Source organism: Panulirus ornatus, chromosome 71, assembly GCF_036320965.1.
Source record: "Panulirus ornatus isolate Po-2019 chromosome 71, ASM3632096v1, whole genome shotgun sequence".
In the NCBI taxonomy this organism is placed as follows: Eukaryota; Metazoa; Arthropoda; class Malacostraca; order Decapoda; family Palinuridae; genus Panulirus; species Panulirus ornatus.
In genome coordinates, this window is record NC_092294.1 from 6,853,089 (window position 1) to 6,867,172 (window position 14,084).

At 41.3% G+C, this 14,084-nt stretch overlaps 1 protein-coding gene across 2 annotated transcripts in view; it reads left to right on the top strand.

Annotated features, from left to right (window-relative positions):
• Nucleotides 1-14,084, top strand: part of LOC139747975 (uncharacterized) — a 135,310-nt gene that overhangs the window by 10,722 nt on the left and 110,504 nt on the right. The window contains exon 2 of one of the 2 annotated variants that reach the window (XM_071660487.1): nucleotides 6,999-7,138. The exons of the other annotated variant lie outside the window; for it this stretch is intronic. The gene's annotated coding sequence lies outside the window, so the exon portion shown is untranslated. The remainder of the gene's footprint in view (nucleotides 1-6,998; nucleotides 7,139-14,084) is intronic. 2 annotated transcript variants of the gene reach the window in all.

The following is a 14,084-nucleotide window of genomic DNA, read 5'->3' on the forward strand; positions in this document are numbered from 1 at the left end:
TCAATAAAGAAAGATGGGTGATTATTGATGCCTATGCACCTGATCATGAGAAGAAAGATCATGAAAGGCAAGCGTTTTGGGAGCGGCTGAGAGAGTGTGGCAGCAGCTTTGATGCACGAGACCGGGTTATAGTGATGGGTGATTTGAATGCAATGGTGAGTAATGTGGCAATTGAGGATATAATTGGTGTACATGGTGTGTTCAGTGTTGTAAATGGAAATGGTGAAGAGCTTGTGGATTTGTGTGCTGAAAAAGGACTGGTGATTGGGAATACCTGGTTTAAAAAGAGAGATATACATAAGCATACGTATGTGATTAGGAGAGATGGTCAGAGGGCGTTATTGGATTACATGTTAAGTGATAGGTGTTTAAAAGAGAGACTTTTGAATGTTAATGTGCTGAGATGGGCAGCTAGAGGGATGTCTGATCACTATCTTGTGGAGGCGAAGGTGAAGATTTGTAATAGTTTTCAGAAAGGAAGAGAAAATGTTGGGGAGAAGAGAGTAGTAAGAGTAAGTGAGCTTGGAAAGGAGACTTGCATGAGGAAGTACCAGGAGAGACTGAGTACAGAATGGAAGAAGGTGAGAGCAAATGAAATAAGGGGAGTGGTGGAGGAATGGGATGATATTTAAGGAAGCAGTGATGGTTGGGCAAAACATGCATGTGGCATGAGAAAGGTGGGAGGTGGGCAGATTAGAAAGGGTAGTCAATGGTGGGATGAAGAAGTAAGATTGTTAGTGAAAGAGAAGAGAGAGGCGTTTGGACGATTTTTGCAGGAAAGTAGCGCAAATGACTGGGAGATAATAAAAGAAAGCGTCAGGAGGTCAAGAGAAAGGTGTAAGAGGTGATAAAGAGGGCAAATGAGAGTTGGGGTGGGAGAGTATCACTAGATTTTAGGGAAAACAAAAAAACACTTTTCGAAAGGAGTAAATAACGTGCTTAAGACAAGAGAACAGATGAGAACATGGGTGAAGAGGCAAATGGGGACGTAATAGCAAGAAGTGATGAATTGAGAAGGAGAAGGAGTGAGTATTTTGAAGCTCAGTTGAATGTGTTTGATGATAGAGTGGCAGATATAGGGTGTTTTGGTCGAGGTGGTCAGGGTAAACAGAGAGGAGGTGGTGAAAGTTTTGCGGTAGATGAAAGCCGGCAAGGCGGCGGGTTTGGATGGTATTGCAGTGGAATTCATTAATCAAGGGGGGTGACTGTGTTGTTGACTGGTTGGTAAGGATATTCAGTGTATGTATGAATCATGGTTAAGTGCCTGAGGATTGGCGAAATGCATGCATAGTGCCATTGTACAAAGGCAAAGGGGATAAAGGTGAGTGTTCAAATTACAGGGGCATAAGTTTGTTGAGTATTCCTGGGAAATCATACGGGAGGGTATCGACTGAGAGGGCAAAGGCATATACAGAGCATCATATTGGGGAAGAGCAGTGCGGTTTCAGAAGTGATAGAGGATGTGTGGATCAGGTGTGTGCTTTGAAGAATGTAAGTGAGAAATACTTAGAACAGATGATTTGTATGTAGCAATTTTGGATTTGGAGAAGACATATGATAGGGTTGATAGAGATGATTTGTGGAATCTATTAAGAGTATATTAGGTAAGTTGCTTGAAGCAGTGAAGTTTTTACTAAGGATGTAAGGCATGTGTGCGAGTAGGAAGAGAGGAAACTTATTTGGTTCCCAGTGAATGTCGGTTTGCTGCAGGGGTGCGTGATGTCTCCATGGCTTTTTAGTTCGTTTATGAATGGGATGGTTAGGGAGAAGAATATAAGAGTTTTGGAGAGAGGGGCAAGTATGCAGTCTGTTGTGCATGAGAGGGCTGCGCTGATGATACAGAGCTGGTGACTGATTCGAGTGAGAAACTGCAGAAGTTGATGACTGAGTTTGGTAAAGTGTGTGAAAGAAGAAAGTTGAGAGAAAATGTAAATAAGAGCAAGGTTATTAGGTTCAGTAGGGGTGAGGAGCAAGTTAATTGGGAGGTAAGTTTGAATAGAGAAAAACTGGAGGAAGTGAAATGTTTTAGATATTTGGGAGAGGGGTTAGCAACGGATGGAACCATGGAAGCGGAAGTAAGTCACAGGGTGGGGGAGGGGGCGAAGGTTCTGGGAGCGTTGAAGAATGTGTAGAAGGCGAGAGCGTTATCTTGGAGAGCAAAAATGGGTATGTTTGAAGGAATAGTGGTTCCAGCAATGTTATATGGTTGCGAGGCATGGGCTGTAGATAGGGTTGTGCGGAGGAGGGTGGATGTGTTAGAAATTAAATGTTCGAGGACAAGATGTGGTGTGAGGCGGTTTGATCGAGTAAGTAATGAAAGGGTAAGGGAGATGTGTGGTAATAAAAAGAGTGTGGTTGAAAGAGCAGAAAAGGGTGTATTGAAATGGCTTGGTCACATGGAGCGAATTAATGAGGAAAGATTGACAAAGAGGATATATATGTCAGAGGTAGAGGGAAGAGGGAGAAGCCGGAGACCAAATTAGAGGTGGAAGGATGGAGTGAAAATGATTTTGAGCGATCGGGCCTGAACATGCAGGAGTCTTGCAAGGAATAGAGTGAATGGGAACGATATGGTATACCGGGGTCGACGTGCTGTCAATGGATTTGACCAATGCAATGTGAAGCGTCAGTGGCAAACCATTGAAAAGTCTGTCGGGCCTGGATGTGGAGAAGGAGCTGTGGTTTCGGCGCATTATACATGACAGCTAGAGACTGAGTGTGAACGAATGTGGCCTTTCTTTTGTCTTTTCTTAGTGCTGCCTCGCTGGAAGGGGGAGGGGGGGTGCTATTTCAAGTATGCATATGTACATGTGTATATATGTATGTGTCTGTGTATGTGTATGTATACGTTGAAATGTATATTTATGTATCTATGCGTGTGTGGAAGTTTATCTATATACATGTGTATGTGGGTGGGTTGGGCCATCCCTCGTCTATTTCCTTGCGCTACCGCGCTAACGCGGGAGACGGCGATTAAATATAATGATAAATAATATGTCCCTGAACCAGGCACCCTCTTTATCGACCAACCCCCAGGGGCTGATGTACAGTTGGGTTGACTGTGGACCGACCGCCTCAACCAGGATTCGAACCTATGCGCTCGACCCTGGTGCGGTCCGTGAATGCGTCACGGTCAGTAATCTAACCGCTATACCACGCAAGTACATGCACTGTTTACCATGGTGACACGGCACAACTAACACCATATGACTTAGTATACATAGCTTACCATGATAACACACCATATGACAGTATACACAGCTTGCCATGGTAACGCACCATATTGAGGAAATGAGGAAATGAGGAAATGAGGAAAAGGACTTGGTGACCTAAACCAAGTAATCTGTGCAAATAAACTGTGAAAGAGCGAACAAAATTCTAATTTTCATTCGAATTCAAGTCTAAGAAGCTAGTCCTCATTACTCTTTACAGTTCGTTGATGCGATCCGACCTTAAGCAATATGTTCAGATTTGGTCACCTTACTTGAAATGTCTTACTATAATGGAGCCTGTGAATCTATGTGACTGAGGCGAGGGAATGTGACGGTGGCGTCGTGAGCAAGCGCTGCGGTGTTTGTCACGTACCCATCTGTCTTTTTTCCTGCCTCATCTACATGTGAAATGTTGGTATTCAACTTCAGTCCCACATCTTTTTTCATAGAAAACACTTGACAACCCTTGTTTCATATATCTCTGTACTTTCTTTTATCAATTTTGCATTTTCATATTTCACTCCAAATATATGGTGGCACTGGAGCGAAGCCATAGGTCGAGAAGGGCTGGGCGGATCCTCGGGCTCACTTGACAGCCATCATGCCACTAGGACCTACACCATTTCCATAGCTACAACACCTATACCTGGGCTCATTTTTTATCCATTTCTACAACATTTGTGGTCTTAAATCTAACTTTTCTATGTAGAACACGGCCCATGTACTTCTGACCTTCTCTCTGAAATCTACCAATCCAAGGCTGCTTCTCCTCTGCACTGTCAGATCTCCATCTATATTCTACACAATTGTTTCCACTCCAAGGACAGAGTTTGTGCCAGTTGCAGTACAACAACACCTATTGTCCGCCTCATGTATCTTGAGTCTCCTAACTCTGATGCCATTTGGCTCAAAATCTCGCTACCTTGTATTTCCTTGCATTTGTGTTTGAACATTCCCACCTCCTCCCAATTCCTCCAACTCTGTACAGTCTTTAACTATTTGACTTCTTGTCATGAAGCTTTGTACTCTTTTTATTCACGGGCTGAGGGATTTCAATGTACACCATAAGGATTGATTAAGTTCTAACCTAGACAAGACTTTTCTTTTTCTCTTCTTAACGATATGGAACAATTTATATAACACCCTCCCCGGGTTCCCGACCATCACGATCACTCTTCTAATATACATATATATTATTTTCTTTAGCTTACGAACCCTCTCACTATATATGTATCATATCTGCCCATTAGGGTCATCTGTCCACAATCTTATTTCTATCACATCCGGTTAGGCACACCAATCCTCTATTCCCTCATCGAAGCAAACAACTTTAGCACTAAGGAGGGTTTAACGGCCATCGTTAACATCTTTACTGACTTTGCCTGGAATGGGTACTGCTTCTCAGGTCGGTATGCCTCGTGCTATGCTGGACGAATAGCAGATGTTATCTTGGCTGGGATGAAGGCCTGCATCACATCCTCTAAATGTCATCTTCCTTCCCTCCCCCTCACTGAATCGTGGTTTGATCGCTCCTGCTCTGATACCTGTCGCATCAGCGACGGTGAATAGAGGCCACAAAACCCTTGTCTTCCTCAGAAACTCACTCTACTTTCATTTCTGCTCGGAATCATTGCAAAGCTACTCTTCGAAGAGTAGGCTGACCTGACTTCTACTACCAAATCTTTTTGTTCCATTACCGAATGATTCTCCAGCAACGTGTGTAACTTTACCTTTCCTCTTATCTTCCTACCCGATCAGTCTATTGCTATATCTAACTGATGAAACAGCTCTGTTTGATACTTTATTCTCCTCTACTTCTGCCACCTTATTATCAAACACATTCGACAGTCCTTCAAAATACTCGCGACGTCTCCTCGCCTACCATTGCGATACCTCTACTAATGTTGCAAATGTGTTTAGTGGACTTACCGCCCAGCCATGTCTCTCACCACAACAATCCTACAGCTCATCTCCACGATAAGCCCTAAATTTTTCACTGGTGGTATCTTGCCCGTAGCTTCAGAATCTTTAGGAGCCAAAACTTGGTGGTTGATGACTCTGTTTTGAAGCATATGCGCCCATCGCTGACCTGTCTACTGTTAGGAACATGGTCACGGTAATGTTTGTAGAAGGTTTCCTTGGCTGTTGCCAGGATGGCGTACATTGTCTTCATAACTGTGCCAGGGTTTGCAGTGATCCTTCTGTTGACAAAAGATCCATATGATGACGTATTTCATCGGCATAATGTAGTAGAGATCCTTGTGTGTTGGTGGCTAATGTGCTAAGTAAGAGTTACCGGCTAGATGGCTACGTGATCTTAGCCAAGATAAGGCAGTAGTTGAGTTACCAGGCCCATCTATGATTACATGGTCCAGTGTCCCACGTTGCAATTGAGTAGGGCCAGGTGAGGTGAAGGAATCCAGCCAATAGGACTCCGCAAAGTTGTCACTCTATAACCACTGGGGTTCGGGCAGGTGGTGGCGCCAAGTCTGTGGTGCCTGGTATCATAGTTTCTAAGGTTCATTGTGCTCTTATCGACAGGGTGTGGTAATATACGTTGCAGATGTGTCTAATGCCTCCTTCTAGCTGAAGGGAGAAATGCTGCATGAGTTTGCGTAGCATCTCTGCTTTCTGACTAAACCTTGAGGGATGGAGGACTTGATGTGTGTGGCGAGACCAGTCATTGTCAGCATAATGCAGGCTTATACCCACGGGTGTCAAAATGACTTAGTTTCTCCAAGTTACACAAGACGAAACACCTCTGAGGTAAGATGATTTTCAATTTGTGAAGATTAAACATAGGATGTATTTATTATCGTCCATTTTTGCGTGCGTTGCGGGTTGTCCTGAAGGTCGGGCTTACTGCATCTGTTTTGGTGATGGCAGCTTCCGACTCGACTCTGGTGCATCAGAGGTGGCTGAGAGGGAGTATTTTTGTCCATCATCATCTGTTTTTGTAATGCCGATTTGGACGTTTAGGGTCTTGAGTTGTTGAAGCATGAGAATGAGCCTGTTTGTGGGACTGGTTATGAGTGTGTGCTGAGTATCTTGGGCTTGTGTTCTCTGAGGTACAGACAGGTTTTGGAGTTGAGAGGCACGGTTGCTCTTGAGCCGAAAAACAAGATTGTATTGGGATTGGGGTGCTGGGTTTGTCTGCGGCTGAGATGCAGACTGCTCTGAAGATGAGGTGCGGGGTTATTGTGGTAGGCGACGTCACTGGACATCGTTTGTAGCTCCGTTAAGAAGTTTAAAGTATCATTAGAAGCAGAAAATAATGACCGTGTGGGAAGGGTAGCAGTTGTTCATGCAGCGTCATGGATGAGACCTTTCAGGTTTACGGTGATTGGTATTCCTTTAATTCTGATTTCCAACACATCCATTGTCTTTTTGAGATCCTAAATTTCAGTGGCGGGTGTTACGTCATGCTGAGAAGCTGAGTCTGATGGCTGAATTGATGGTATAGGAGGTCGATGGTTGGTCCAAAAATGAATGACGGTGTCTGTTTGACACATCTATGCCAAATATAAACTCTTCTGTAATGGTCTCGAAGGCACTGCCAGGAATCAATCGACACAGGTCGTGAGGGTTGGGTCCGGCGAAGCTTGGATGAGTTCAGGCTTGTGTGGACAGGTATCGGAATCTTGCTGACTTGCACACCAAATACACTTTTCAAGGTCTGAGCAGTATCTCGGACACAACTAGTGCTCCACACGCTGCAGCAGGGTGTGAGGAGTCTATCCTTCAGAAGTCGCTGGGTGGATAGATTAACAAAGTGAAACTTCTCAGGTGTGGTGTTCGCGATACTCCAAACCAGTCAGTCTGTTGATGAGAAACCCGTTATGTTCGCACCTCGTGACGAAAAGTACTCCCAATAGCTGCTGTTTGACCCACTCAGGATCTTGTTACACGGAGCATCGTATGATAAGGTATGTTGGGCATTATTAGTTCACTGATTAATGTTCATATGTTCCAAAGGCAGGGAAAGGAATTCTTCATTGATGACGTTTGTAATAGTATCTTGACGGGTCTGTAATTTGATTGATTTTCGCTGGTATCATCGGCAAGTTTACTGTGCACCCCATACTCATCGTGTGAGCGGTAGAGCAAAAGGATTACAAAATTCACAAAGGGTCTTTGTTTGATCCTAGTGGGTAGATACTCATTATATAAATTGTTAGAAAATTGTTTCATTACATAAGCCTCATTACATACTACATAGTCTTTCATACGGTAAGTTTTACTAACCAGATGCAAAGAGTTGATACAATCATAGAGTTTCAAGTATCGTCGTTAACAATATGATGTTGTGACATTTTTTGCATGGTTCTATTTCCACATGTGTCCACATCTCTAGCCACAGACTTTGCAATTCACATGAGTGAAAAAAGTTTCCGGATAGCCTTAGCCTAGCCGTTAAAACATCTTGTATAATCTGTCGATCTTATTACATTCTCCATGTACATGCTGTACTTCACACATTTCACAATGATGGAAAATGTTTCTACTTGTGCTTATCTAAACTCGTCTATTTGCTTCAAAGAGGTTTGTTAATGCTTTTCTAACTACACTTTTGAGGATTCTGAATGAGGACTTTAATAGCTTCTTTTATACTCAAGTACAAGTTTGGCTAAAGCACCAACTTTGTCATGCTCGCGAGGGCTTATATGAGAGGGAATCCATAACAATTTGCTTGAATCGCTCACCCAATAATGTCTGAATATCTGTCCCTGGCTTCAGAGTCCAAAGTGTTACATTTTAATCTCAGGGTGTCAGAGACAGTATGTAAACAAACCTATCCGGCGAGGTCGACACACTAAGTTGTCTCAGAGCAGGGCCAAGATGGCATATATGCCTTGGTGACCGTGTTGAGCCAGAGCAGGGCCAAGATGGTATATATGCCTTGGTGACAGTGTTAAACCAGAACAGTGTCAAGGTGGCATATATGCCTTGGTGACCGTGTTGAGCCAGAGCAGGGTCAAGATGGCATATATGCCTTGGTGACTGTGTTGAGCCAGAACAGGGTCAAGATGGCATATATGCCTTGGTGACCGTGTTAAGCCAGAACAGGGTCAAGATGGCATATATGCCTTGGTGACCGTGTTGAGCCAGAACACGGTCAAGATGGCATATATGTCTTGGTGACCGTGTTGAGCCAGAACAGGATCAAGATGGCATATATGTCTTGGTGACCGTGTTGAGCCAGAACAGGATCAAGATGGCATATATGTCTTGGTGACCGTGTTAAGCCAGAGCAGGGTCAGGAGTTACATTGAGTTACTTAGATGCACAGACCACACAGACCTAAGGTCCACTCGAGATGGTCTGGCCTTAACGCTAAGAAAAAGGAAAAAAGAAAAGTAAAAGCCCCCCTTTAAGCAGTAGAAGAAAAAGACAGCAAAGCAAAGGATCTCTCCCCACCCTCCACTCCCTCCGGCATACGCCAGCAGGAAAACAGGTAGAAAAAATACCTTGTAGGATTAACGTACCTGAAGGAAACTTTCATGTGAAAGTCATAAGGTAGAATGAACATGAATATGTCATGCATCCCATCACCAACGACATGCATCCCTTCACTTTTTGTAATAAAGACAATACTAAAGATAAACCTGAGCTCCAGCCTCTCGATTCACCATGCCTATATTACTCCTGATGTTGAAAAACGATACAGTAATTCTTAATTACTCTCTCAAAGCAGGGGACATGTTAATCAATGTTGGTATGTTACCGCAGCCTGGCCAGGGAGAGATCGGTAGTTGAGAAGGTGGCATAATATACCACTGCGTTATGATGACCAATTGAATGAATCATTCAATGCCGGAGAGTGACAAGTGATGATGAAACCTAATTTTGAAGAGAGTAAGGGCGTTGCTCTGAAAATTTTCTGAGAGCTTATTCCATTCATCAAGAATGTCGCCGGTAAAGCAATATTTCGCACAATCTAGATTAATTTGGTGACCTCTAAGTTTTAATCCATTTCTTTTCATCGATAATGCTAGTGCCACTGTAAACAAATGTTCAGTATCGACGTTGTTGAATCCTTTCAGGATTTTGGAACATTCTATCAATTTGCCGCAGAGGCGCTGCTTGCTTAGGGAGAAGAAATTTGATTTTCGCAGTCTCTCCTTATATGATTTGTTACACAATGCAGTTGCTCTTAGCTGCACTGCTTCCAGTTAAAGAATGTCCTTTCCTTAGTAGGAGGCCAAAAACTGCACAGCACATTTGAAGTGTGGTCTAACCAGGCTTAGATGTAGCGGCAATATCACGTCCTTGCTCTTGCGCGTAAAGTTTCTGTTTATAAATCCTAACATTCTATTTGCTTTCTTGGCCGCTTCATCGCAATTCTTGGAGAATTTGAAATTACTGGAGACAGTGACCCCTAGATCTCTTACACTAGGGATGTCCTTGATCTTGTGGCCCATCATTTCATAATCATTTATTGTCTTAGGCTTCCTTCATATAATAGCTGGCATTTATTGACATTAAATGGCATTTGCCTTTACCAGACCATTCAGTGATTTTACCTAGATCCTCTTGTAATCTTAGTCTATCTTCTTCAGTTAATGTGGTATTGTCAATCTTTGTGTCATCTGCAAATTTGGACACAAGGTCGATGATGTTGAAATGAATGATGAAAAGTATAGGCCCAAGTACTGATCCCTGGGGGACCCCACTGGTAACAGGTGACCGAGGATGATTCCCCATTCATTAAGACTCTTGTTTCCTATCACGTAAACAGGCTTCTATCCAATTTCCTTGGCAACCAGTAATCCCCATGGCTAGGACTTTTATGCATAGATCTAACGTGGGGTACTTTGTCAAATGCTTGCTGGAAGTACAGAAACATTATGTCTATTGCTTTTGTCTTAACGTGGGTACTGAATAATGTATGATGAAATTCAATGATCTATGTCTTCTAAAACCATGCTGTATATTATTGATCAGGGTGTGTTGTTCCACATAGGCTACGACTATGTCTCTAATAATTGACTACAAAAGCTTACATGTAATTGATGTGAGGCTAATAGGACGATAATTACCAGGCAATTCGCGGCTTCTCTTTTGTATGTAGGAGTGACGTCTGCCAGTCTCCAGTCCTGTGGTACTATTCCATCCTGGAGCGATTCATTGAAAGAAATGGACTAACAGTCCGGTAATTTAATGTTTGACGTTTAAGATTATTCATGGATAGAAACGCGATTAAGATATACACGCATACCATTGATTTTTCATTAGCTGTCTAGTTTTATCATTTCACTGTGAGCTGTATGTATATGGTTGCATCACAACCACATACCAACCACAACCAAGCACAAGATATTGCTTAGTCTGCTGTAACATGTAAAACGGACCTACAGACGACACAAGGAAGAGCAGAACGTTCACTCAAACACGTGATGGGTGTTGACAGGCCCAGATAAAAGCTGGGTTCAGCAGATAGTCAGGGACACACTGGTCAGCCTCGTCACACCGTCCGCCACTAGTGTGTGTCGTAGTATGTCATCAGACCTAAGTCTAGAGTTACCCTACATGTACACACTTATTTTCCTAATAAAACTGCAAAGGCCATCTGAAATTCGTTAAGTACCACGAAACGAGGAAGATGACCCCAAACTACACGACGTCAAGATGGTATATATGCCTTGGTGACCGTGCTAAGCCAGCTAATGTCTGTGTCAGTTGACGGATTGTCAAGGACTGCGGGATTCGCTTCTCCCTCTCAAGGAAGTTATGTAGGACCAGTGATTGGAGGCTTCCAGCGAAGGGCACTAGGTAATGGTGGTGGTGAACTTTCGTATTGCTGTTGTCCAGGAGTGGCCGTTCCGTTGACGTGCAGGATACCAGATCCGGGGGATGAAGAGTGACCAGAGGGAGCAACATTGTTTTCTGTAGCAAAAATAGAACTTTGTTGCTGGTTCAGCGCCTAGCAGGCCACTTGAGACCTACGTGTGTGGAGTGGGCGATCAAGGACGATTGATCATTTGGACAGCCCTAAGGTTGCCCCTTCTTAAGTAATTTTTTTTCCAGATGCCTTTGATTTCAGCGAAACGATTTTTGCTTTTTTTTCATTGTCAGAATCAGTCTGTGATATAAATATAATTGTCAAACCTACTTAAACCCTCGGTACCATCACCATTGGCGCTAGTACCACTGACACCCATCCATAGCACTGCCACCGTTACCCCTGATATTAACGACACCCTTGACACCAGTAGCATTAGCACCTCTTATATGAGAGGTTCTGGCGCTGGCCCGCATTAGCACAGATGGCTTTATCACTTTCAACGCTGCATGTGATGTTGGTCAACATGACAGATTTCAAATAAGCAAATCTTAATGATCTTATCATTGCTCTTAACTTATAATTGTGGGATGATGTTAATAAAATGATATACACGTATCATGGAAAAGCTTCACTTAAACATTCAAAGTAACAGAGAGAAAGTACGTATATGCTAATTGCTTAGCAGACGGTCATTTTCCAAAACTGAGCCTAAAAGGTGGAACAGGGAAAGCCTAAGAAACGTATTTGTCAAAATATACGTTAGGGTGAGACGCAAATTGCTGAAAATAGCTTTTCACTGCTCAAATTGGTACATTCCGAACTCAGAAACAAAATTCTGTGAGAGCCGACCAGACCAAATGAACTTAGTTTACTCAGGAAAAAGGTGGAAAGGTGATCTAAAACAAGTATTCAAGATTATCAAAGGCTTTAACAAACTTGATCTAAGAAGCTAATTAATGATAGATTCGTCTGATTCCACTTGTACGAATGAGTACAAAATCGTGGATCAACGTTTTGCTTCGAATCAGGTGAAGTCAATTTTCTTTGAAAGGATTTCTCTACATATGCTCCATATGCAGAAAAATTCTTTCGAAGAAAAATAGCTTTGCCTGATTCGAAGTAAAACGTTTGCCTACGAATTTGTACTCATTCGTACAAGTGGAATCAGACGAATCTATCATTAATTAGCTTCTTAGATCAAGTTTGTTGAAGCCCTTGGTAATTTTGAATACCTGTTTTAGATCACCTTTCCACCTCCTTTTTTCCTAAGTAAACTAAGTTCATTTGGTCTGGTCGGCTCTCATAGCATTTGCTTCTGAGTTTGGAAACCACCTTGATGGCTTGCCGTTGTACTCTTCACTTGTCTTTTTCCTCGTAGGTTGACCCAAAAATGAATACAATATATTATAAGGCTGGGGATTGACCTGTAAAGTTTATTTTCGTAGACTTGGATTCGAAAACCCTACCAATGAATCCAATATCTTTTTTACCTTTTCTTTTACTGATCCTGTGCACTGCTCTTTTGGCTTTAGGTCGTTACAATAATCCATCCTATTTCTTATATTTTGTTTTCATTTATCTTTTATAGCTTGATACGATGCGTAAAACTTTCGACTTACCCATATCAAAATTCACTTGCCACCTATGAGCCCAGTCCATTAGGTTGTCTTGTGCCTGTTTGTGGTAGAAGGTCGATTTTTCTCTTAGATCTATTTCTACTGTCAGTTTCGTGTGAATTTTTTATTACAACGCAGCCCGTTATCAGTGTCATAGATGTACGTGAGAAAGAAATTGTCCCACGACTGATCCTTGTGGCACGCCACTTGTTACGTCTAACATCCTCAGGTTTGACCATTACATGATTGCATGACGGCTCTTTGTTACACGACCGGTCAGTGAAACAATTTGTCAGACATTCAAAAGAATAAAAAAAGAGTTCAAATAGCAACCAATAATTCGGTCTTTTTGAGCTGTCTGTGATGGTAGCAGAGATCAGAAACTCAGAGTTTAGTGTGGTAAAAGGTGGTTTAAGGAGAAATACATGTAAACTTTACATGCAACTAAGGTGATGTAAATAATGAGTCATGTACTTAAAGCAAAGGATTCATCAAGTCTATGGCATCTATGACGCTACTTTCGACTATCATAATAAGGAAATCATTCATATGTTAACAGTCCTGCTCAAAAAATACTTTGCCTTATTCTCGGAAAAACGTTAGCGAATGAGTTTATGTCCATTACTACGAGTGAAATTAGGCAAATCACACGACAAGTAGCTACTTAGATTGAGATCGTCAAAGTATTTGATGCTTTTGAATTTGTTCTACCAAATCACAACTAAACCTTCCCCTAGGCAACTTATTTAAGTTTAGAATCACTCGTCGGCTCTCATAAGATAGTTTTTCGTTCCGGAAATCATAGCAGTTCCTAGCCGATGCACTTTCTCCAATCTCATTGTATCTTTTTACATTAATGATGATAATAATAATAATAATAATAATAATAATAATGATAATAATAATAATAATAATAATGATAATAATAATAATGATAATAATAATGATAATAATAATAATAATGATAACAATAATAATAATGATATTAATGTTAATAATGATAATGATAATAATAATAATAATCATAATAATAATAATAATAATAATAATAATAATAATAATAATAATAATAATAATTATGATAATAATAATAATAATAATAATAATAATAATAATAATAATAATAATAATAATAATAATAATAATGATAATGATAATAATAACAATAATAATAATAATAATAATAATAATAATAATAATAATAATAATAATAATAATAATAATAATAGTAATAATAATAACAATAATGATAATGCAATTGAGTGGGAGATGTATAAAAGAAAGAGACAGGAGGTCAAGAGAAAGGTGCAAGAGGTGAAAAAAAGGGCAAATGAGAGTTGGGGTGAGAGAGTATCATTAAATTTTAGGGAGAATAAAAAGATGTTCTGGAAGGAGGTAAATAAAGTGCGTAAGACAAGGGAGCAAATGGGAACTTCAGTGAAGGGCGCAAATGGGGAGGTGAAAACAAGT